Source organism: Schistocerca gregaria, chromosome 11, assembly GCF_023897955.1.
Source record: "Schistocerca gregaria isolate iqSchGreg1 chromosome 11, iqSchGreg1.2, whole genome shotgun sequence".
Taxonomy (NCBI): Eukaryota; Metazoa; Arthropoda; class Insecta; order Orthoptera; family Acrididae; genus Schistocerca; species Schistocerca gregaria.
In genome coordinates this window covers 45,352,979-45,379,246 of record NC_064930.1, presented here as the reverse complement: position 1 = coordinate 45,379,246, position 26,268 = coordinate 45,352,979, and the positions used below count along the sequence as shown (strand labels likewise).

General features: G+C 41.1%; 1 protein-coding gene across 2 annotated transcripts in view; it reads right to left on the bottom strand.

The window, feature by feature from the left end:
* LOC126295147 (poly [ADP-ribose] polymerase tankyrase-1-like) overlaps positions 1 to 26,268 on the bottom strand; it is a 51,943-nt gene that overhangs the window by 12,988 nt on the left and 12,687 nt on the right. The window contains exon 1 of one of the 2 annotated variants that reach the window (XM_049987433.1): positions 22,817 to 23,009. The exons of the other annotated variant lie outside the window; for it this stretch is intronic. The gene's annotated coding sequence lies outside the window, so the exon portion shown is untranslated. Of the gene's footprint in view, positions 1 to 22,816; positions 23,010 to 26,268 lie in introns of those variants that run through there. 2 annotated transcript variants of the gene reach the window in all.

Below are 26,268 nucleotides of genomic sequence, written 5' to 3'. Positions count from 1 at the left end.
GATCGATCAAAGAAACACACCTGTGGTTATTATTACTGTCGCAATGCGACGAATCAGCTAAAGAAGCATCTCATCAGCGTTTTATGCAAAAACGACAACAAAAAGGTTTTACATGCGATGACGAAATTGAATGTGTATGTAATATGACTGAAGAACCGTCGATTACCAACCTGTTGTACAAACCAAGTCTTGGTAAACAAATTGTTGAAAGCGGTAAGATGTACAAACGTATGTCGAACTGGAAAGAGCTTAAATCTTTATATTAAAAAAAGAAATCAGGTAACATAACACAAGACGACTTTGAACGACGAATTAAAAGGCTATTATTGACTGAATAAAACTCATAAACGGTTGTAACTACATTGAAAAGTACATTTTCTTTGACTACGAACCACAACAACAAACAGGAATACACAACGCTAATTATGTAGTTGCACACGACTTGATTTCTCAAGAACATAGTAATTACACATGTGTAGCCCGTAATTCCAAAGGTTATAACTCATTCTTCGTTCTACAATACTGTATAAAGAACGCTTTGAAGCCTTACACGATTTACCAAGTATCAAAACTTATGTTGCTAGAAACAGAAAAAATTAACTTAAAAATTATCGACAGAATCAACTTTGTTCCACAATCACTAGCATCGTTTCCCAAGACATATGGTTTTGAACAACTAAAGAAAGGTTATTTCCCACACTTTTCACACCTGAAAATCAAAACTACATTGGTACAATGAAGAAAGAACAAAGAGAAAAATTCCTCAAATTGCACAAAGAAAAGAAACAAGAAAATTACATATTTGATTTTAAGAAAGAATTGAAAGAATACTGTGATTCAGGTGTTGACATTTTATGAAGAGGTTGCATTCAACTAAGAAAACAGTTCCTTGACATTGCTAACATTGATCCTTTCCAATACCTAACAATACCTAGTGTCTGTATGGGAATTTTCCGATCAAAATACATTAAAAAAGAAACCATCAGTGTGATTAAAGAAGACAAAAAGGAAAAGTTTTCTAAACAATCGCTCACCTGGCTTAATTCCTTTAAAAAACCAAATATTCATTACCTATTAAACAATGGTGAAGTAACAATTTGTGGTTCAAAAGTCAACGGCTATGATTCTACAGCCAAAACAGTTTATCAGTTTCATGGATGTTTCTGGTGCAGTTGTAAAGAATGTTAAAAAGAAGATACAATCAACAATGTTAACCACAAAACCATGAAAGATTTAAATAATAAAACAACATTAAGAACACAACAACTCGAAAATGCTGGTTACAAAGTGATAGAAACCTGGGAATGTAAATGGTGTAAAGATAAACAATACAAAACAATGATTAACAATACTAATGTTATAGAAAACCTGAAATTCAGAGATGCATTCTTTGGTGGTACAACAAATGCATCCAAGTTAAAAGTTGTCAACAAGAAAATGAAATACATCGATGTTTGTAGTTTGGATCCAACTGTTCTATACTATGATCAATTCCCAATTGGTCACTCAACAAGAATAACAAATATAGACCCTGAAGTGTATCCTTTGAAAGACTTCTTTGCATATATGAAATGTAGAGTCCTACCACCAAGAAAACTTAAAGATAATAACATAAACAAACTAATGTTCTATCTCTGTAACCAATGCATGATTGACCAAACAAAAATGTGTAAACACACCGACAAAGAAAGAATGATAATGGGTACTTGGACAATAATTGAACTAGACAAAGCACTTGACAAAGGTTACGAATTAATTGAAGTTTATGAGTTACAACATTTCCACAAAATAAGCAACAAACTCTTCACTGGTTATGTAAGAGACTTAATGAAAATGAAACTTGAAACATCACCGTGGCAAAACGATTACACTACAAAACAGAATTACATAGAAGATATCAAACAAACACTTAACCTCGATTTAGAACCGCAAAAAATTGAACCTCACCCTGGTAAAAGCTGTAGCCAAGTTGTGCTTAAACTCGCTTTGGGGTAAGTTCAGACAAAGACAAAACCTAGCTTAAACTGAATATGTTACAGATGTAATATGCTGGTATGAACTGCTATTGGGCGATGAAATTGAAATATCATAATGTTTTTTTATAATTGATGACACGGTTCAAGTGAACTACAAGTACAGAGACCACTACATTGATAATCATAACTGTACAAACATAATCAGAATGAAATTATCACTCTGCAGCGGAGTGTGCGCTGATATGAAACTTCCTCGCAGATTAAAAATGTGTGTCAGGCCGAGACTCGAACTGGGGACCTTTGCCTTTCGGCGGCAAGTGCTCTACAATCTGAGCCACCCGAGCACGACTCACGACCTGTCCCCACAGTTTTAATTCCGGAAGCACTTCGTCTCCTGCCTTCAAAACTTCACAGAAGCTCCCCTGCATACCTTGCAGAACTAAAGTGCGCGTCATTTACGACAGCGGCCTAGTTTAGGTTTGTCCTGCGCATCTGACGACACAAAACACAGTCAGCCAATGAACAGAGAACGATGTTGCCAGAGCACGACTGCAGTGCAGAGCACGGACGAGTGTCTTCATTTTTAAAACGTTCAATCATAAATAAAGTAATTGAACAAAAACAATGTCTTGATAGCAGACTTTCTTTTATAGAAAGCGCTCTTTATACCAATTGCTTCATATTCTATTAATTAATTAAACCAAACAAGCAATAAGCCTCCTAATTCAGGCGATAGCAAGGAAAGGTGTTTGTATCATTCGCACGAACCACTTTTTCGGAATAAAGAACAGTGGTACTTGTTTATTTCCTATTGTACTTCGACCAAACGTGAGTAATTCGTAATCATACCAACGGTGATTGTCGGTATTTTGCGTGGTATTTTAAAGTCCACCGGGAAATATACTGAATGACTAGCTGGGTTACCGTAACACGGTAGCTCAGCGTGTTCTGTCAGAGAGCTGGTTGGCCTCTGTAATAAAAAAAAACTGAGTCGAAGGCTCAACCACCGAACTTGAACAGGACGTCTTGCGACGTCCGCAACGACCGAACACAACGATTAAAAAAAAAAATTAATAATTAAAGTGTAGGGTAGCTAAGCGAAAGGTTCTGAGTTCAAACCGTGATTGGTGCTTAATATTTCGTTTATTTAAAAACAATATCGAAGTGTTTTACTTCATGAATTTTATTCGTTTGAACGTTATATTTTGAAATTTCTAGTGGCAACTAAAATCGACCATACGGAAAGTATACGCTATCGACTTTTACCTCTGCAAACTCTTCAAAATTTCGTGCAATGGTTTACTACATCTAATACTGCACAACAACTGCGTTGAAAATCGAAACAAAATTAAGTCATTTATGGGGGGAAGGTATCAGTCAAGATGATGTGTAAAAATCAAGTTTTTGGGCCAAATAGTTTTTGTGAAATCGAATGATAAGTGTGTCTTCACAGGCGAGCAGTGCAGTGATGACAAAATCGCGCGAAAAGCTTGGAGCACGTCTCTGCAGCAGCGAAAGGGTTAATGTAACCGTGGTGACTTTACTTCATAAACTGCGCTGCGAACTATACTATACTATGGCGAAGTTAAAAGAATTAAACTGTAGCACTCCTGGAAGAAAGGATATTGCGGAGACATGGCTTGACCACAGCCTGGGGGATGTTTCTAGAATGAAATTTTCACTCTGGAGCGGTGTTTGCGCTGCTCACATGAAACTTCCTAGTACATTACAACTGAGTGCCGCACCGAGACTCAAACTCGGGACCTATGCCCTTCGCAGGCAAGAGTTCTACCATCTGAGCTACCCACGCACGAGTAGGAGACGAGGTACTGGCGGAATTAAAGCTGTGGGGACGGGTCGTGGGTAGTGGTTGGGTAGCTCAGATGGTAGAGCACTTGCCTGCGAAACGCAAATGTCCCGAGTTCGAGTCTCGGTCCGGCACACAATTTAATCTGGCACGGAGTTTCAAGATTCGTAATGATTACATTACAACCTGTAGTGTTGGCAGAAGAGCCAACACCGTGTTACTAGAGGAGGCCGAAATGACCTCGTTCTAGCTCACGCAGGCTGGAGTGAGGAGGGAAAGACTATACTGACGTGAGGTCTGGAACATGACAAGGAATGAGAATTCAGAAAGCGGACGTAGCTAGTTTGATATTTAACTTTAATCCATTAATGATGAACGTCGCTCTTGACGGTACATGATTCACAATAGTATCTCTTCAGAAGACGTAGTAACTGAATATGGCGCCTTGCTAGGTCGTAGCAAATGACGTAGCTGAAGGCTATGCTAAACTGTCGTCTCTGCAAATGAGAGCGTATGTAGACAGTGAACCATCGCTAGCAAAGTCGGCTGTACAACTGGGGCGAGTGCCAGGGAGTCTCTCTAGACTAGACCTGCCGTGTGGCGGCGCTCGGTCTGCAATCACTGCTAGTGGCGACACGCGGGTCCGACGTACACTAACGGACCGCGGCCGATTTAAAGGCTACCACCTAGCAAGTGTGGTGTCTGGTGGTGACACCACACAACCAACAGTCGATATCGCAAAAGTATTTGCCCGGCCTCTTCGACCGAGCGGTTCTAGGCGCTTCAGTCTGGAACCGCGCTGCTGCTACGGTCGCAGGTTCGAATCCTGCCTCGGGCATGGATGTGTGTGATGTCCTTAGGTTAGTTAGGTTTAAGTAGTTCAAAGTTATAGGGGACTGATGACAGATGTAAGTCCCATCCATAGTGCTTAGAGCCAGTTGAACCAATAGCATTTGTTTATTTGCCCCTTTCGGCTTATGTTAAAGACGTTTTCAGAATTTTTTGCCACTTATGGCTAGTACTCGAGGCAACGGCCTTGTCGCAGTGGATACACGGTTCCCGTAAGATCGCCGAAGTTAAGCTCTGTCGGGCGTGGCCGGCACTTGGATGGGTGACCATCGGGGCCGCCACGCGATCTGGCCATTTTAGGGGTGCATTCGGCGTCCCATCATAACGACCGGGAGAGCGGTACGCTGACAACACGCCCCTTGTGTCCGCATCCTCAGTTGAGGATGACACGGCGGTCGGATGGTCCAAATGGGCCGCTCGTGGCCTGAAGACGGAGTGCCATGGCTAGTGCTGGCGGCTGCTGGGTCGGTTTCCTCGTGGTACCACTATCGTACACTGTATAATCGCACAATATACGATCGTGTTACCACGAGAAAACCGTGGAGCCGGCAGCACCCGCCACAGGGGCCAAAAATTCTGAAGATGGCTTCAACATAAGCCGAAACCGATGAATAAACAAATACTATTGCCATCTCGACTGTAGATTTTAACCTAAACATACCACCAGATCGCTGCACTCCATCGACAATGTTGTCTAAATTTATGAGATTTGTGATGGTAAAATATTTTTTGATCTTTCAATCAATGCTAATAACATAAAATTGTCTAACACATGTAATGATAAAGCATTTGAATGGGATTTTAACTTCCTTCTTCTGTTACAGTATTGCAGTGCCTGTGCTGTTAGGAAGAACCATGGGATGGTCCCCCTTGCATCTTTCCTCTTTACAAGGCGGGCACCGCAGTATCGTGTTTATCAGCCGATAAACTTTCAACTACAATCTCCACCCCTGTGTGGGCTTGACGCTGCGTGTGTACGAGTACAGGCTGTGAGATAAGGGCGACCGCTCTCGTAAGGCCGAAGATCCGGGTTCGAGCTCGGGTCAGGCACATATTTCCATTGTCGCCATTCCCTTACAAAGCTGCTGGTTGTTCGTATTTGCTACTGCGAGTGAGTTTCGCTTATAAGAGGAGCGTTTTTGAAGCAAGTACCGTTCTGAAATTTAAAAAAACGACGTGCTAAGATGTCTCAATAATTTTGTTTTTACATGAAAGCCTGTACCTCAATCTACTTTTCTACATAATTTCCATCAATATTGAGGCACTTGTCATAACGCTGTACCAGTTTTTGAATTCCCGCCGCATAGAAGAATTCTGCCTGACTTGTTAACCACTGCATCACCACTCTATTGACTTCGTCATCGTCTCGAAGACGCTGGCCGCCCAGGTGTTTCTTCAAGTGCAGGAACGGATGGTGGTCTGACTGCGCTGTGTGCAGTTTGTGGCTGGTTGGACTCATTGTTGGATTATTCCCTAGTGTAGTGTTTGGCGCGTAGCCAGCAGCGGTGGATGTGGGGAGAGAGATACCAGACATTGGTTACTATGAGCGGACGATCTGGACGTGTGCTCGTCAGAACAAGAAAATTTGTAAGACTGGATGTCATGAACTGACTGATATACATATTATGAGCACAAAGAAACTCTCATCTCTGAATACTAAGTACGGCACGTTTTACAAAACAGCAAACTTCAAATAGCTCGGTGAAACCCTACAAATGGGTGGACATAACAGAGACTCAAACGAAGAAAGAGAAACTAAACTGGACAAGGCATACAAAGTAGTGCGGAATCATTACAACAAGAAGTCTATCTCACAAAAAGCCAAATTACGCCACTACGACACGACGCAATGTATGCAGCAGAGGCCAGACTAATGCTAGGGCATACATCTATCAGACAACTAGAAAAAATAGAACGGAAAATACTTCGGAATATAATTGGCGCAACCAACAACAATGGAATATGGATCCAGAAACCTACAGAGGAACTGTACAAACATACGGGGACAATCACAGAAAAGACTAGAAAACGCAGACTACAATTTTACGGACACCTATACAGAATGCCATCACACAGGCTGACCAAACAGATCTTTGACTGGATGACCACTAGAAACAACAAATGGGTGTCAGAGGTAAAAGACGACCTCAACCAACTCAACACAACAGCAGGCACAATAAACGACAGAATGAAATTCAGAAACATCATTAAGAAAAGTAAACTACATGAGATACAATGTGACAAACGAACAGGCACAAAATGGACTGAAGAACGCAAGCAAGATCACAGCCGAAAGATGAAAGAAATACCGGCAACCAAAAAGGCAATCAAGATGAAGCCGACAAGAAGCATGGACAGAAGACCGGAAACAGAAACACAGCGAGCGAATGAGGGAAGTTTGGGCAGCAAGGAAGGCAGCAAAAGGAACTGGCCATGTAGTTTAGTCCAAACGCGCTCTTTAAGGGCAAAACACCAGTAATAATAATTACGACCTTTGAACACTATTAAGGTAAATACATTGTTTGTTCTCCATCAAAATCTTTCATTTGCTAGCTATGCCTATCAGTACCTACTGCCTTCAGTAGCTAGAATCTTTTATTTAGCTGCCAGTATTGGCGCTCGCTCTGTTGCAGTAGTTCGAGTAACAAAGATTTTTGTGAGGTAAGTGATTCATGAAAGGTATACGTTATTTTTAGTCAAGGTGATTCTTTTTTAGGGATTATTGAAAGTCAGATGGCGCTGCGCTAAAATATTGTAGTGATGATCAGAATAAGAGAAAACTGTCTAAGTACGTTCAGTTTTACTCAGCTGTTTCTGTATCAAATAACGTAGGGGGTTTATCAGCACTGTCATTCTTAATTTTCGAAAGGGAAGTTTCAGTCGTTTTACTTTAGTTTGTGGTGCTGTTGCGGTGTTTTACAAAAGTTTTGCTTTTAAATGCCTGGGTGTGCACGGATGTAATTTATCATTAGTTCCCAAAAGACGTTAAAGTGCAGAAGGTCTGGATAATGAAGTGTCACTGAAAAGATCGCTTCAATGTTGCGACGCCAACTGTTTGTTCGTTACACTTCACATCAGATGATTATCTCCGAGACTTTTGAGCAGAACTTCTTACTCTACCGCCGAGTGTAAATACACCAAGAAGTGTTCCCAGTGTTAGCGGAAATTCAGGCGCTGACGATATAGTTTCTCGGAATAGAGCAGACAGGTTGCCGGCAAGAAAGACAATGAAAAATGCACCTGGCTAGTGTGTCTCCGTAAAAAAGAAAAATAGACCAGTCAACAGCGACAGATGACTGTGACACTGATACTAAACACATCAGCGAACTCTGTAAACGTGTAGAAGAATTAGAATACAGCAACCGCAGACTGACAGCTATGTGTGCAAACCTCAGGTATAGTGAGAAGTGCTTGAAACTCAAAGTGAAAGCTTGTATGAGAAAATAAAATATCGACAAAAATTTCAAAAGAAGCAAGTGCAGGAGAAAGTAACTCAAATATTAGGCAAATTGTTTTAAAAAGAAATGGTTCAAATGGCTCTGAGCACTATGGGACTTAACATCTGTGGTCATCAGTCTCCTAGAACTTAAAACTACTTAAACCTAACCAACCTAAGGACATCACACACATCCATGCCCGAGGCAGGATTCGAACCTGCGACCGTAGCAGTCGCGTGGTTCCGGACTGCGCGCCTAGAATCGCTAGACCACCGTGGCCGGCTGTTTTCAGAAACTGCTTGTTGAGTGGGAAGAGATGAGCAAAGTGGCAAAGGGAAGATATTTGTAAAGCGGTTACGCTTCCTGCTGTGTCTAGGAAGTGTTATTTCTTTTTAAGGAATCAGGTCGGTTTCCCACTTCCAGAACTGTCAACAGTTAAGAGATGGACGTCACGCTCTATCAGATGCTTTCCTGGTGTACTCACCGATGTTTTGCAACTTTAAGTCCACTCACCCGTATTGACAAAAAACCGAACGTGTGTGTGTGTGTGTGTGTGTGTGTGTGTGTGTGTGTGTGTGTGTGTGTGTGCTATCATTCGACGAAATGAATGTAGATAGCAGTATTACTTATGATCCTGTTGAAGAACGTGTTGTAGGGCCACACAGTAACGTGCTATTTGTTATGGTACGTGGTTTGTTTTCTGGATGGAAGCAACCCATTCACTATGATTTTGACACACAAATAACAGCTGATAGGTTAAACAATATTGCCTGCTCTGTGTAAGATGTTGTTGCGGTAGTGTGCGACCTCGGAACAACAAATCGATCTGTGTGGAAAGATTTTAATGTGATAGAAACAAATTCCGGCTTTTCCAATCCGCAGTATGAAAAGGAACGAATCTGGGTGTTTTCAGATGTTCCACATTCGTTTAAATTAATGAGCAACCGCTTTCTGGATGACGTACTAGAGCTTCCAAGTGGGAAAATTGTTAATAAATCTATTATAAAAAGACTGCTCGCATTAGATAGGAGTGAAATGAAGTTGTGTTCTAAACTGTCACAGCTTCACCTCAGTGTTAGGGGGAGAGAGCTTCAAAGGGTTTATTTGGCAATGCTACTTTTTTCGAGTACCGCAGGTAAAGCCATAAAGTACCTAATGCCTGAAGGCGAGGAAGCAGCAATTTTTTTTTTCTGCTAGCAAACAACGCATTTGCCATTCCGAATGCTCGGATATACAACAAGAATGCGTTATCATGTGGTTATGGGATACAGAAGGGTGTTCAGGAAAGAATACTAAGAGAACTGTACACGTGAGCCTAAAAAATGCGCATAGGCAATACAAATCACTTGCTCCCATTCCAGAAAGGCATAATGACAACTGTTCGGTCACTATTTGGACTGTTTTCATACCTTCAGCCACTACAAATGATATATTTCAACTGCAAGATTGAACCTGGATGCACTGGAAAAAATGTTCTCGCCGATCAGAGCAATTGCTCATTTGCGTTTGAACCCATCTCCAACAGAAGTAAAATATCGATTATGGCTGTTACTGCTGGGACACAATTCTCATGATATTCCTCTGTCAAGTGACACATTCGTAGAGGCAGATGAGTGTAACGGATTTTTGACGTCACATCTGTTCACAGGAATTTTTCCCGGCATGAGCGAAGCACTGCGAATGATAGATGGGGAAAAAAGAGCCACAAGATATTAACTTTCCTCTTCAACCTGCACCAGAAGAATCTGCTGTCAAAGAGGGATCTACATCTACATCTACATCTACATGGATACTCTGCAACTCACATTTAACTGCCTGACAGAGGGTTCACTGAACCACCTTCACAATTCTCTATTGTTCCAATCTCATACAGCGCGCGGAAAGAATGAACACCCACATCTTTCCGTAACAGCTCTGATTTCCCTTATTTCATCGTGGTGATCGTTCTACATCTACATCTACATCTACATCGATACTCCGCAAGCCACCTGACGGTGTGTGGCGGAGGGTTCGTTGTGTACCTCTATCGGTTCTCCCTACCATATTGTTCGTAGAAACAAGGATTGTCGGTATGCCTCTGTGTGGGCTCTAATCTCTCTGATTTTATCCTCATGGTCTCTTCGCGAGATATACGTAGTAGGGAGCAATATACTGCTCGACTCTTCGGTGAAGGTATGTTCTCGAAACTTCAACAAAAGTCCATACCGAGCTACTGAGCGTCTCTCCTGCACAGTCTTCCACTGGAGTTTATCCATCATCTCCAGAACGCTTTCGCGATTACTAAATGATCCTGTAACGAAGCACGCTGCTCTGCGTTGGATCTTCTCTATCTCTTCTATCAACCCTATCTGGTACGGATCCCACACTGCTGAGCAGTATTCAAGCAGTGGGCGAACAAGCGTGCTTCCTTTTTTTTCGGGTTGCACTTCCTTAGGATTCTTCCAATGAAACACAGTCTGGCCTCTGCTTTACCGACGATTAATTTTATATGTTCATTCCATTTTAAATCACTCTCAATGCGTACTCCCAGATAATGGAATTAACTGCTTCCAGTTGCTGACCTGCTATATATGTATTCGCAGCACAGTACACTTGGCTACATTGAGATTCAACCTACCTATGTAGGTCAGTGTCTACCAAATATTTTCGCATTCGGAGGAGAAAGTTGGTGATTGGAATGTAGTGAGAAAATTCCAGCGCAACGAAAAACGCCTTTCTTTTAATGATGTCCACCCCAAATCCTGTAGGCCTATTATTTTTGTGACACATTATTCGATATTTCGCGATAACACAAAACGTGCTGCCCTTCTTTGAACTTTTTCAATGTGCTCCGCCAGCCCTGTCTGGTAAGGATCCCACACCGCGAAGCAGTATTCTAAAAGAGGACGGACAAGTGTAGTGTAGGCAGTCTCGTTAGTAGGTCTGTTACATTTTCTAAGTGTCCGGACAATAAAACGCACTCTTCCGTTAGCCTCCCTGACAACATTTACTATGTATTCCTTCCAATTTAAGGTGTTCGTAATTGTAATGCCTAGGTATAAAGTTGAATTTACGGCTTTTAGATCAGAACGATTTATCGTGTAACGAGTTCCTTTTAGCACTCATGTGTATGACCTCACGCTTATCGTTATTTAGGGTCAACTTCCACTTTTCGCACCTTTCAGATATTTTTTTCTAAATTTTTTGCAGTTTGTTTTAATCTTCTGATGACTATTAGTCGATAAACGACAGCGTCATCTGCAAACAACCGAAGACGACTGCTATAATTGTCTCCCAAATCGTTTTTATAGATAAGAAACGGCAAAGGGCCTGTAACACTACCTTGGGGAACGTCAGAAATCACTTCTGTTTTACTGGATGACTTTTTGTCAATTACTACGAACGGTGACCTCTCTGACAGGAAATCACAAACCCAGTCACATAACTGCGACGATACTCCATAAGCACGCAATTTCACTACGAGCCGCCTGTGTGGTACAGTGTCAAAAGCCTTCCGGCAATCCAGAAATACGGAATCGATTTGAAATACCTTGTCAATAGCACTCAGCACTTCATGTGAGTAAAGAGCTAGTTGTGTTTCACAAGAACGACGTTTTCTAAACCCACGTTGTCTGTGTGTCAAGAGACCGTTTTTTCGAAGTTGTGTTCGAACACAGTATATGTTCCAAAATCTTGCTCTGCAGAAGGATTCCGCTACCTGGCTGGCTACATTGCACATCGTGCAAAGAACTGTGACAACACACTGGGAAAGCCTTCTGGTGATATTTTAAGTTCTCCAACAAATGAAAATTATGGCTGGATTGAAGCCCTATCTCGCAGTGAGCTTACAGTTCCAACAGTTGAGTGGTTACATAAGGTGTCTCAGTTTAAACTAATTTTTAATGAAATTACTGGATTGGGTAGTATTTCCAAGGAAAAAAAATAGTTAAACCAATATGTACTGCTGTCCAAACTAAATATCCGAAGTTTTCTTCATTGTATGTCAAACACGACCTTTCATTCGTCTGCGGTTCCTCAATGTTGTTGTTGTTGTGGGCTTCAGTCCTGAGACTGGTTTGATGCAGCTCTCCATGCTACTCTATCCTGTCCAAGCTTCTTCGTCTCCCAGTACCTACTGCAACCTACATCCTTCTGAATCTGTTTTGTGTATTCATCTCTTGGTCTCCCTCTACGATTTTTACCCTCCACGCTGTCGTCCAATACTAAATTGGTGATCCCTAATACCTCAGTACATGTCCTACCAACCGATCCCTTTTTCTACTCAAGGTGTGAAACAAATTTCTCTTGTCGCTAATTCTATTCAATGCCTCCTCATTGGTTGTGTGATCTAACCATCTTATCTTCAGGATTTTTCTGTAGCACCACATTTCGAAACCTTCTATTCTCTTTTGTCCAGACTATTTATCGTCCACGTTTCACTTCCATATATGGCCACACTCCATACAAATACTTTCAGAAACGACGTCCTGACACTTAAATCTATTCTCGATGTTAACAAATTTCTCTTCTTCAGAAACGCTTTACTTGCCATTGGCAGTCCACATTTTATATCCTCTCTACTTCGACAATCATCAGTTATTTTGCTCCCCAAATAGGAAAACTCCTTTACTATTTTAAGTGTCTCATTTCCTAATCTAATTCCCTCAGCATCGCCCGACTTAATTCAACTACATTCCATTATCCTCGTTTTGCTTTTGTTGATGTTCGTCTTATATCCTCCTTTCAAAACACTGTCCATTCCGTTCAGCTGCTCTTCCACGTCCTTTGCTGTCTCTGACAGAATTACAATATCATCTGCGAACCTCAAAGTTTTTATTTCTTCTCCATGGATTTTAATTCCTACTCCGAATTTTTCTTTTGTTTGCTTTCCTGCTTGCTCAATATACAGATTGAAGAACATCGGGGATAGGCTACAACCCTGTGTCACTCCCTTCCCAACCACTGCTTCCCTCTCATGCCCACGACTCTTAAAACTGTCATCTGGTTTCTGTACAAATGTTAAATAGCCTTTGCCGGCTGGTGTTGCCGTGCGGTTCTAGGCGCTTCAGTCTGGGACCGCGCGACCGCTACGGTCGCAGGTTCGAATCCTGCCTCGGGCATGAATGTGTGTGATGTTCTTAGGTTAGTTAGGTTTAAGTAGTTCTGAGTTCTAGGGGACTGATGACCACAGATGTTACGTCCCATAGTGCTCAGAGCCATTTGAACCATTTTTTATTTTTTTTTAATAGCCTTTCCCTCCCTGTATTTCACCCCTGCCATCTTCAGAATTTGAAAGACAGTATTCCAGTCAACATTGTCGAAATCTTTCTCTACGTCTAAAAATTCTAGAAACATAGGTTTGCCTTTCCTTGATCTATTTTCTAAGATAAGTCGTAGGGTCAGTATTGCCCAATACGAAGCATAAAATGCAGAAAGTAGCAGCAGCAGTACAAAGTGAAAATCAAGGCAGTGGCACACTTCTTCCACTACAAACATGAAAACAGGCAAATCAACTGTTTCAACTAATTTCTTGAGTACTTACTGTTGTTGTACGTAGTTGCCTGTCTTTAATAAGAGTCGCTTGCTGCGGTAGTCACTGCCTCGCCTTGCTCCTGCAGTGACGTCACTGCGCCAGCCAATCACAGCCGATTTAGCTTCGGGTCCAACTTCCCTTTTAAATATCCTTGAGTCTGTCCCACCTTCTAACCACTGAATCACTTATAGCATTTTGTCCGTAAACTTCGTAGATTAGCCGATGAATTTCCTCTGGTTTAACTTTCTTTGCATTTAGAAAACGAATCACAGATCTGATTTCACACGAGGCGGCATTTTCAACTATGGCTGACATTATAAAGAAGCACTACAAATCAGCAGCAGCGATCTGAAAATGGGGTAAATGTCTTCTCCTTGAGTAACTGCCGCGAATGCTCAGAACTGCGATCGTAGCGCTCCCGCGGATAGAAATAGAAACGGAATTTACTTTGTGGAGGACCCTTGTACATATGTGCCCATGATTAATAAACAGCAGATGGAATTTAATGTGTGTGTCGCGCAACAAGAAACGAGGGAGACGCGCAAAGGAAGTTGTAATGGGAAAGGCAGGCAACTCACCAGACGACAAATCACTTCTGCTGAGACTAAATACGTTTTTGTATAATCACGCTGTCTGGACATACGAATAATTATATCATTTGTCAAACCTAAAGGAAACATCTTTCTGCCGCAAAAGTTTATGTGGCATACAGCTGCTCACATTATTAATGCATCATTAGCTTCCGGGAGATACGATACTGCGTGTAGAATTTGACAGAGCACTGAAAGACCTGAGTCGAAACAAGGCCCCCGGAGTAGACAACATTCCATTGGAACTACTGACGGCCTTGGGAGAGCCAATCATGACAAAACTCTACCATCTGGTGAGCAAGATGTATGAGACAGGCGAAATACCCTCAGACTTTAAGAAGAATATAATAATTACAATCCCAAAGAAAGCAGATGTTGACAGATGTGAAAATTACCGAACTATCAGTTTAATAAGTCAGAGCTGCAAAATACTACCGCGAATTCTTTACAGACGAATGGAAAAACTAGTAGAAGCCGACCTCGGGGTAGATCACTTTGGATTCCGTAGAAATGTTGGAACACGTGAGGCAATACTGACCCTACGACTTATCTTAGAAGCTAGATTAAGGAAGGGCAAACCTACGTTTCTAGCATTTGTAGACTTAGAGAAAGCTTTTGACAATGTTGACTGGAATACTCTCTTTCAGATTCTCAAGGTGGCAGGGGTAAAATATAGGGAGCGAAAGGCTATTTACAATTTGTACAGAAACCAGATGGCAGTTATAAGAGTCGAGGGGCATAGGAGTGAAACAGTGGTTGGGAAGGGAATGAGACTGCTTTGTAGCCTATTCCCCATGTTATTCAATCTATACATTGAGCATGTAATAAAGGAAACAAAAGAAAAATTCGGAGTATGTATTAAAATCCATGGAGAAGTAATAAAAACTTTGAGGTTCGCCGATGACATCGTAATTCTGTCAGAGACAGCAAAGGACTTGGAAGAGCAGTTGAAGGGAGTGGATAGTGTCTTTAGAGGAGGATATAGGATGAACATCAACAAAAGCAAAACGAGGATAATGGAATGTAGTCGAATTAAGTCTGGTGATGCTGAGGGAATTAGATTAGGAAATGAGACACTTAAAGTAGTAAAGGAGTTATGTTATTTGGGGAGCAAAATAACTGATGATGTAGAGAGGATATAAAATTTAGACTGGCAATGGCAAGGAAAGCGTTTCTGAAGAAGAGAAATTTGTTAACATCGATTATAGATTTAAGTGTCAGGAAGTCATTTCTGAAAGTATTTGTATGGAGTGTAGCCATGTATGGAAGTGAAACATGAACGATAAATAGTTTGGACAGGAAGAGACTAGAAGCTTTCGAAATGAGGTGCTACAGAAGAGTGCTGAAGATTATGTGGGTAGATCACACAACTAATAAGGAAGTATTGAATAGGATTGGGGAGAAGAGAAGTTTGTGGCACAACTTGACCAGAAGAAGGGATCGGTTGGTAGGACATGTTCTGAGGCATCAAGGGATCACCAATTTAGCATTGGAGGGCAGTGTGGAGGGTAAAAATTGACAGACAGGGATGCAGCACTACAAGGCCAATTGGAACAATGGAGAAACTGTGTTTTTAAGGTAAGCTATTACGATTAACATATTACTCTATATATAAAAATGTTCTATTGGTTTGTGTATAGCCACTAACCTCCGAAAGCTCTTGAACGATTGCTTTGAAATTTTGACACAACGTTGCATTCTAATACAGGATGGTTTTTACGTACATATTTCTTTAATATATTATATATAACCTATATACATGTAATTTTTCGTAACAATGTTTCCCATATATATATATATATATATATATATATATATATATATATATATATATATATATATATATATGCGGGGGGGGGGAGGGGAGGGGGCAGAGGTAAAAAACGACCTGAACCAGCTCAACATAACAGCAGACACAAAAAACGACAGAATAAAATTCAGAAACATCATTAAGAAAAGTAAACTACCTGAGATAGAATGTGACAAAGGAACAGGCTTAAAATGGTCCGAATAACGCAAGCAAGATCACAGCTGGAAGACGAAAGAAATATGGGCAATCAAGATGAAGCCGAAGACAAAAAGCCGACAAGAAGCATGGACAGAGGACCGGAAGCAGAAACACAGCGAGCGAATGAGGGAAGTTTGCGCAGCAAAAGGAACTGGCCATGTAGTTTAGTCCAAACGCGCTCTTTAAGGGCAAAACAACAACTATATATACAAACACGAGCATATTCTACTAGAACGTTGTGTTAAAATTTACATACGCATAGTCCAGTGCAATGTCGTGTCGAAATTTCAAAGCATCGGAACTAGGGTTACAATATATCCAAATGAAGTAACCGAGGGTATTGCAGTCCTTATGTGAACACAATGGCTTAATTTTTTAAATATATAAATATAAAAGCATACTTCTCGCTTCCTCGAACTTTCTTAAGTAACTATCCCTTGGATTAATTGTTTTCATAGATTTGAGAACATGTGGGGTCTTCAATTAGCTTTCCCTCCATTTCGAACTGCCAACAGCCAGAACCACCGTGAGCCTCGCAGTAAACTGCGTACAGGAGACTGCGGCCCACAGGGTCACCCAACGCAGCAGCTGCGTGACGTCACGCTGCGCTTTAACGTGCGCGGGACCATTCAGTCGTGTAGTTCGCAAAAACTCACCGTGAGTCACCCTGCGTCGCCTCACGGACCTACGTCACATCTTGCGGCCAGCTTTATCGGCGCATTTAACTTCCGCGGCAGTGGCCAAACGGCTGGTCCAGACTAACCTGCACACGTGTGGGCAGTCGCAGTTAAGACGTAAAAAGAGACGAACAGAGAAACATCGTAGTTACGAATGTTATTTAATTTTTAAGCAGTATGAAATAATATGTGTCAAAACTCCAGCAATACCGCACGCTTCTTAGGGGACCAGGCGGAAAGCATGACATGTTCTCGTTCTTAGCTGACATAGTATTGTAATTAAAAACAGGACTGACGGAAATTCTTAATGTAAACGCGTGGTAATTTTTCTGATCGACGTATGTGCAACGCAAAAGCATATTGCAGGGATTTCACTGCATGGTTACATAATGAAGCAACTGAAGGTATTAATTACAGTCTGTCGTCTGGTAATCTCTGAACTGTTTCCATATCCCAATCCGAGAAATACATATTTCTACTAGAACTGTCATCCACTACGTTGATAACGAGTCGATCAGCAACAGAATTCACAAAGCCACCCAAACGCCACATTTTCTCCTCTTCTTTTATAACACGACCTTTTGTATTCCGCCAGCGTTCACCAGTGACAAAAGCTTCGTAGACCATCAGTGGCAGCTTAAGTGTCTTCTTATTTATCGCGGCAAATCCCTTAACTTTGCCCCAGATCACTTGTGTTCTGTTGCGTTCATATTGGAGCGGTATGGTATAATTTTACTTGCAGTATATTGTTAGAAACAAAAAGACGTGCAGTTTTCAATAACATAATGATTAGATATCTTAATTAGCATATATCTGATGATTCTTACGTTTAGAATATGTAGGTATTCCAAAGTGTGGAAAAAAAGGAAAATGAAAGGAGATTTGCACTGTCGATTCATGGGTTGTATCTCTTATCATTCTACAAAGCTACGGATTAAGTTATACATCAGATTTTCAAAGCCCACTTAACTTTAATAAATACACTGACTCAGAAAACTTCAAAGCTGATGCAATTTTTAAATATGTAAAAAAACTTGAAGAGCCACCTGTTTCTCCCAACTTTTCAGCTGTGTTTCACGCGTGTTTTTCACTACGGAACAGGACGCAGCGTCAGTCGTTTTGACACACAGCACAACAAACAGAGCGCAACAGTACAAAGAGTGACTGTACACGATTTTTTAAATAAAAAGTACATAGCTAACGGGTCGTTGAGAAAAACGTTGATTGCTGTCACTACATTATAATGTCTAAAAACTTCATTTCCTGCAACATAGTAACAAGATATATTAACACATAAATGGGACCTACTTCCCAGAGTATACCACCAGTTTACTGCTTGCCTCCTAGAGAAGACACTTCTGTCATAAACTTTCGTGAAAATAGACTTCATTTACCACGAAAACCTTCGTTATGAGTTATAAAGGGTCAAAAACGGACACTGACGAACTTTATTTACAAAAATATTACGAAAAACATTAAATGTGTCCTAAGTTACAAAGAACTGTTACATGCAAAACTAATATCTATGATCATTACCATTCTTAGAACAAATGCTCTGATGACTTTTCTGTTCTCAATTCTTCTTCTTCGATTTCAGATGTCGTACCATGAGCGTGCTGGGGGCCGGACCTAATTGCTGTAAGTGTAATGTGGTAATTTCAAACAACAGGCGCAATTTTACCTAATTTTCTACTCTCTTATTGCAATATTTGCTAACGCCACCAACCTACGTTCCAAGAGGTCTCTGTGAATATTTTAAATAACACACTAGAGACACAGGTGCTATTCATATTCTTATCGGCCATCTTAAGACCGACAGCGTTATTTCTCTGTATTTCTGAACTGATTAATAACATTCAACTCAGACTCGTTTTTAAAAAATAACACTGATAATACTCCGTCAGAGTGGAGAGGTAGTTTGCCTAATTTCAATGGATTTTACATAGAAACATCGTGCTTGTGTGTGTGCTGATAGATCTGTGGCAAAGACGATGTTTTATCAATACTTAAAGGAAGCATATACTTTCCGAGAGAAGTTTCAAATATTACGAGATGGTACACACAGTTGTTAATTCTAGACAGTTTAATACCGTTAGATTGTAGTTTTTGGATGTAGGGGAGATGCACTTTCTGATAAAGCAGATGAACAATTAACAGAATCTTACCACCAAAGATAATTGCTATTACAGATATTCATGCTGCTTCATTTACATCTACATCTACATGGTTACTCTGCAATTCATACTTGACTTAAGTGCCTGGCAGAGGGTTCATCGAACCATTTTCATACTACTTGTCTACCGTTCCACTCTCGAATGGCGCGTGGGAAAAAGGAACACCTAAATCTTTCCGTTCGAGTTCTGATTTCTCTTATTTTATTATGACGATCATTATTGTCCCTATGTAGGTGGGTATCAACAAAATATTTACGCAATCGGAAGAGAAAGTTGGTGGTTGAAATTCCGTAAACTGATCTCACCGCAAAGAAAACCGCCTTAGTTTCAGTGACTGCCACCCCAACTCGCGTATCATATCAGTGACACTCTCACCGCTACTGCGCTATAACACGAAACGGGCTGCCATTCTTTGCACTTTTTTGATGTCCTCCGTCAATCCTACCTGGTAAGGATACCACACCGCGCAGCAATATTCCAGCAGAGGACGGACAAGTGTAATGTAGCCTACCTCTTTAGTGGATTTGTCGCATCTTCCAAGTGTTCTGCCAACAAGCGCAGTCTTTGTTTCGCCTTCCCCACAATATTATCTGTGTGGTCGCTCCAATTTAAGTTGCTCGTAATTGTAATGCCTAGGTATTTAGTGGAATGCACAGCCCTTAGATTTGTGCGATTTATCGTGTACCCAAAATTTATCGAATTTCTTTTAGTACCCATGTGGACGACCTCCCACTTTTCTTTGTTTAGTGTTAATTGCAACTTTTCGCACCATACAGGAATTCTCTGTAGATCATTTTGTAATTGGAACTGATCGTATGATGATTTTAATAGACGGTAAATTACAGCATCATCTGCAAACAATCTAAGGGGGCTGCTCAGATTATCACCTAGGTCATTTATGTAAATCAGGAGCAGCAGACGGCCTATGACATTACCTTACAGCTATCACCTCTGTTCTACTCCATGATTCACCGTCTATCACTACGAACTGTTACCTCTCTGAGAGGAAATCACGAATCCAGGCACACAACTGAGACGGTACTCCATATGTACGCAATTTGATTAATAGTCGCTCGTGAGGAACGGTATAGAAAGCATTCTGAAAGTCTAGAAATATGGAATCGATCTGAGATCTCTTGTCGACAGCACTCATTACTTCATGGGAATAACGAGCTAGCTCTGTTGTACAAGAACGATATTTTCTGAATCAATAAGTCAATTTCTTCAAGGTGGTTCATAATCTTCGAGTACAGTATATGCTCCAAAATCCTAATGCAAATTGAGGTCAGTGATATGGGTCTGTAATTCAGTGAGTTACTCCTATTTCCTTTCTTGAATATTGGTCTGACCTGTGCTACTTTCCAGTCTTTAGGAACAGACCTTTCGTCAAGTGAGCGGTTGTATATGATTGCTAAGAAAGGCGCAATTGTGCCTGCATTCTCCGAAAGGAACCTGATTGGTATACCATCTGGACCGGAAGACTTACCTTTCTGAAGTGATTTGTTTCGCAACATCTAAGATATCTACTTTTATGTCACTCATGCTTAAGGAAGGACCAGAGGTAAAGCTATTTATCTGCATTTTAATACATTCAAGATATTGTCAATCGATTTCAGCGTATATTTTGAAAGTTTCACGTAACGTCACGCAGACAATAATGAAGTAGGCCCACATCCAAAGATTTACTGTAGACATACAAGCTTTATCAGATTCGTACAATAGATGTCACAGCGTGTGTATGTCTTTGCAATACATTAATACAATAACACGATTCACACAGACAGACATCCTACACGATACACACCACACCAGCACACGTGCGGTATGGCTGCTGACCAATCATCGCATTTGTATATTGTTTACATAAGCTTCAGCCGGCCGCGGTGGTCGAGCGGTTCTAGCGCTGCAGTCCGGAACCGCGGGACTGCTACGGTTGCAGGTTCGAATCCTGCCTCGGGCATGGACGTGTGATGTCCTTAGGTTAGTTAGGTTTAAGTAGTTCTAAGTTATAGGGGACTGATGACGTAAGATGTTGAGTCCCATAGTGCTCAGAGCCATTTGAACCATTTTTTACATAATCTTTATTCTTGGAAAATTAAAGAGACCTTTGGGAAAAAAAAGAGAGCCACTTGTATGAATATCAAGAGCTCAGATGGAAACCCAGTTCTAGGCAAAATACTAACACGAATTCTTTACAGGCGAATGGAAAAACTAGTTGAAGCCGACCTCGGGGGAGATCAGTTTGGATTCCGTAGAAATACTGGAACACGTGAGGCAATACTGACCCTGCGACACATCTTAGAAGCTAGATTAAGGGAAGGCAAACCTACGTTTCTAGCATTTGTAGACTTAGAGAAAGCGTTTGACAATGTTGACTGGAATACGCTCTTTCAAATTCTGAAGGTGACAGGGGTAAAATACAGAGAGCGAAACGCTATTTACAATTTGTACAGAAACCAGATGGCAGTTATAAGAGTCGAGGGGTATGAAAGGGAAGCAGTGGTTGGGAAGGGAGTGAGACAGGGTTGTTGTCTCTCCCCAATGTTATTCAATCTTTATATTGAGCAAGCAGTGAAGGAAACAAAAGAAAAATCCATGGAGAAGTAATAAAAACTTTGAGGTTCGCCGATGACATTGTAATTCTGTCAGAGACTGCAAAGGGCTTGGAAGAGCAATTCAAAGGAATGGACAGTGTCTTGAAAGTAGGATATAAGATGAACATCAACAAAAGCAAAACGAGGATAATGGAATGTAGTGGAATTAAGTCGGGCGATGCTGAGGGAATTAGATTAGGAAATGAGACACTTAAAGCAGTAAAGGAGGTTTGCTATTTGGGGAGAAAAATAACTGATGATGGTCGAAGTAGAGAGGATATAAAATGTACTGGCAATGGCAAGGAAAGCGTTTCTGAAGAAGAGAAATTGGTTAACATCGAATATAGATTTAAGTGTCATTTCTGAATGTATTTGTATGGAGTGTAGCCATGTATGGAAGTGAAACGTGGACGATAAATAGTTTGGACAAGAAGAGAATAGAAGTTTTCGAAATGTGGTGCTACAGAAGAATGCTGAAGATTAGATGGGTAGATCACATAACTAATGAAGAGGTACTGAATAGGATTGGGGAGAAGAGAAGTTTGTGGCACAACTTGACAAGAAGAAGGGATCGGTTGGTAGGACATGTTCTGAGGCATTAAGGGATCACCAATTTAGTATTGGAGGGCAGCGTGGAGGGTAAAAATCGTAGAGGGAGACCAAGAGATGAATACAGTAAGCGAGGGCTCCCCAACCTTTTCGGCTGGCGGACCTGTTCTTCAGTCGAAAATCCATGGCGGACCCCTAGTCAGTCAAGAGCACATCCAGACACTTACTAGTGGATTTACTCCCATTGTTCAACACACTATAGCCTGATTAAAATTACTTGGTAATTGAAATTTCACACGGATGAGCTGTCTTCCTCCAATAGCAATCAATGTCACGTCTAAACTGTTCGCTGTTCACAAGCTGCTGCTTATGGTCTGTTCACTTCCATTGTTTGGCTACTGTTGTGTAAGGAGCATGCATATTTTCTAACAGTCGTGTGTGGGTGTGTGTGTGTGTGTGTGTGTGTGTGTGTGTGTGTGTGTGTGATTTTACATGAAATCCGAAGAAAAATGTTCAATGATCCTGTCTTCAGCCACCGATCCATGTTAGAAGTAACAAAGAGGTCAGAAATCGACTTATGAAATAGGTAGTGCACTCACAAAGCAAGTTTAACATTTAATGATGCCTGGGGCCGCATACGTACCAGCGAGCGCTGTGATTGGTCGACAAAGCTCACTCCGCGCATGCGTAAAGGCTTCAGCGCAGCTAGCGCCGTGAGCCGGCGAACAAACGACCCCCTTATTGTTGCCAAACAGTGCATCAGAGAAGCCGCATTCTCCGGCAGTAAACTGCGTATTCGTTCTCTCTTAGGAACCGCAAAGTCAGCTTGGGGATACGACATGAAGTAAAAGTACACACGTTTTTCACACGAAAAAAAAAATTGTGATGAATTTGATTTTCACATTTTTATTCAATAATTTCACTCATTATTTTACACGATTTGCTGAAAGGTGGCCGTGGACCCCACAGAAAGAGCCAAGGTTGGGAAGCCCTGCACTAAGCAGATTCAAAAGGATGTGAGTTGCAGTAGGTACTGGGAGATGAAGAAGCTTGCACAGGATAGAGTAGCATGGAGAGCTGCATCAAACCAGTCTCAGTACCGAAGACCACAACAACAACAACAACAAAAACATGAGACAGAAAACGCAACTGAAAATAAGAACCGTTCGTTGTAACACATTGCACTGAATATAAATAAAAAGAACTTTGTGACTGGCGGCAGAAACGTTATTTCATAAACGAAACTGTAAAATTATTTCATTTTTAAGTAGCAACTATTAAATCAGCAGCAGGTAATTACATAAATCTGAAACACTTTTTTTATTCCCGATCTTTTAGAGATTGAAGTACAGAAAAGATAGAAAAGTATGGCAGAGTCATTCAAGAAATACGTGAAAAAAACCAAGGAAGAAACGGTGATTCTGCCACTTCCTGCACACCACATGTATTTTACAAACAGACGTCTTTCCTTCAAGGAGTGTTTCAACAAATGACAAAAGTAAGAACGATACATTGTCGCTGGATGTGTAACTTCACTGATTGTGCTGTAGCAGCTGTTTGAGTTACCCTTATATGAAATAATATTCCGTTAAATTATATAGAAAAACGTCAATTTTAAAAACTTAGGAGAAAATATAAAAATGCAGTAAATGAAGCAGGCAAAAAGGAATACAAACGTCCCAAAAACGAGATCGACAGGAAGTGCAAAATGGCTAAGCAGGGATGGCTAGAGGACAAATGTAAGGATGTAGAGGCTTATCTCATTAGGGGTAAGATAGATGCTGCCTATAGGAAAATTAAAGAGACCACTTGTATGAACATCAAGAGCTCAGATGGAAACCCAGTTCTAAGCAAAGAAGGGAAAGCAGAAAGGTGGAAGGAGTATATAGAGGGTCTATACAAGGGCAATGTACTTTAGGACAATATTATTGAAATGGAAGAGGATGTAGATGAAGATGAAATGGGAGATAGATAGTGCGTGAAGATTTGACAGAGCACTGAAAGACCTGAGTCGAAACAAGGCACCGGAGTAGACAACATTCCATTGGAACTACTGACGGCCTTGGGAGAGCCAGTCCTGACAAAACTCTACCATCTGGCGAGCAAGATGTATGAAACAGGCAAAATACCCTCAGAATTCAAGAAGAATATAATAATTCCAATCCCAAAGAAAGCAGGTGTTGACAGATGTGAAAATTACCGAACTATCAGTTTACAAAATACTAATGAGAATTCTTTACAGACGAATGGAAAAACTAGTAGAAGCCGACCTCGGGGAAGATCAGTTTGGATTCCGTAGAAATATTGGAACACGTGAGGCAATACTGACCCTACGACTTATCTTAGAAGCTAGATTAAGGAAAGGCAAACCTACGTTTGTAACATTTGTAGACTTAGAGAAAACTTTTGACAATGCTGACTGGAATACTCTCTTTCAAATTCTGAAGGTGGCAAGGGTAAAATACAGGGAGCGAAAAGCTATATACAATTTGTACAGAAACCAGATGGTAGTTATAAGAGTCGATGGGGATGAAAGGGAATCAGTAGTTGGGAAGGGAGTGAGACAGGCTTGTAGTCTCTCCCCGATGTTATTCAATCTGTATATTGAGCAAGCAGTGAAGGAAAGAAAAGAAAAATTCGGAGTAGGTATTAAAAGCCATGGAGAAGAAATAAAAACTTTGACGTTCGCCGATGACATTGTAATTCTGTCAGAGACAGCAAAGGACTTGGAAGAACAGTTAAACGGAGTGGATAGGCTCTTAAAAGGAGGATATAAGATGAACATCAACAAAAGCAAAACCAGGATAATGGAATGTAGTCGTATTAAGTAGGGTGATGCTGAGGGAATTAGAGTAGGAAATGAGACACTTAAAGTAGTAAAGGAGTTTTGCTATTTGTGGAGCAAAATAACTGATGATGGTCGAAGTAGAGAGGATATAAAATGTAGACTGGCAATGGCAAGGAAAGCTTTTCTGAAGAAGAGACATTTGTTAACATCAAGTATAGATGTAAGTGTCAGGAAGTCATTTCTGAAAGTATTTGTATGTAGTGTAGCCATGTATGGAAGTGAAACGTGGACGATTAATAGTTTGGACAAGAAGAGAATAGAAGCTTTCGAAATGTGGTGCTACAGAAGAATGCTGAAGATTAGATGGGTAGATCACATAACTAATGAGGAAGTGTTGAATAGGATTGGGGAGAAGAGAAGTTTGTGGCATAACTTGACCAGAAGAAGGGATAGGTTGGTAGGACACTTTCTGAGGCATCAAGGGATCACAAATTTAGCATTGGAGGGCAGTGTGGAGGGTAAAAATCGTAGAGGGAGACCAAGAGATGAATACACTAAGCAGATTCAAAAGGATGTAGGTTGCAGTAGGTACTGGGAGATGAAGAAACTTGCACAGGATAGAGTAGCATGGAGAGCTGCATCAAACCAGTCTCAGTACTGAAGACCACAACAACAACAACATGGGAATATGAACACCACTGTAAGGGATGAGATTACAGTGACATCTGGACCACCATATGCAATCCGCGGCTTGTAGTATAGTGGTGCCGGCACGGTAGCTCGGCGTGTTCCGTCAGAGGGCTAGCTGCCCTCTGTATTAAAAATACTGCGTTAATCGATCAACGATGAAATTGAACAAGCGCCATGGGACGTCCGTTCCGAATAAATTCGACGAACAATAACGACAAAATGAGGTGGTTAGCGTTGCTGCCTCTGGATCACGGGGTGCCGAATTCGATTCCTGACTGGGTTGGGGATTTTTGTGCCCGGGGACTGGGTGTTTGTGTTATTCGCGACCGTGGCGAGATTGTAACGTGTAAAGACGGGGAATTTGTACGGGCGCTGATAACCGAGCAGTTGAGCGCTTCACGAACCAAACATCATCATCCATCTGCAGGAAGTACGCTGAGGCAAAAATATAAGTAAAGGAAACAAGATTCATTCGAGGAACAACTTGTACGTTAAAAGGGCATTCGCCACAATGTACACCCCAAGTGCCTGACGCGGATGAAATATTTCTCAAGTCGCAACATCCTTTGATTAGGAAACTGAAATTGCAGGACAAACTTGACTTCTAGTTTAAACTT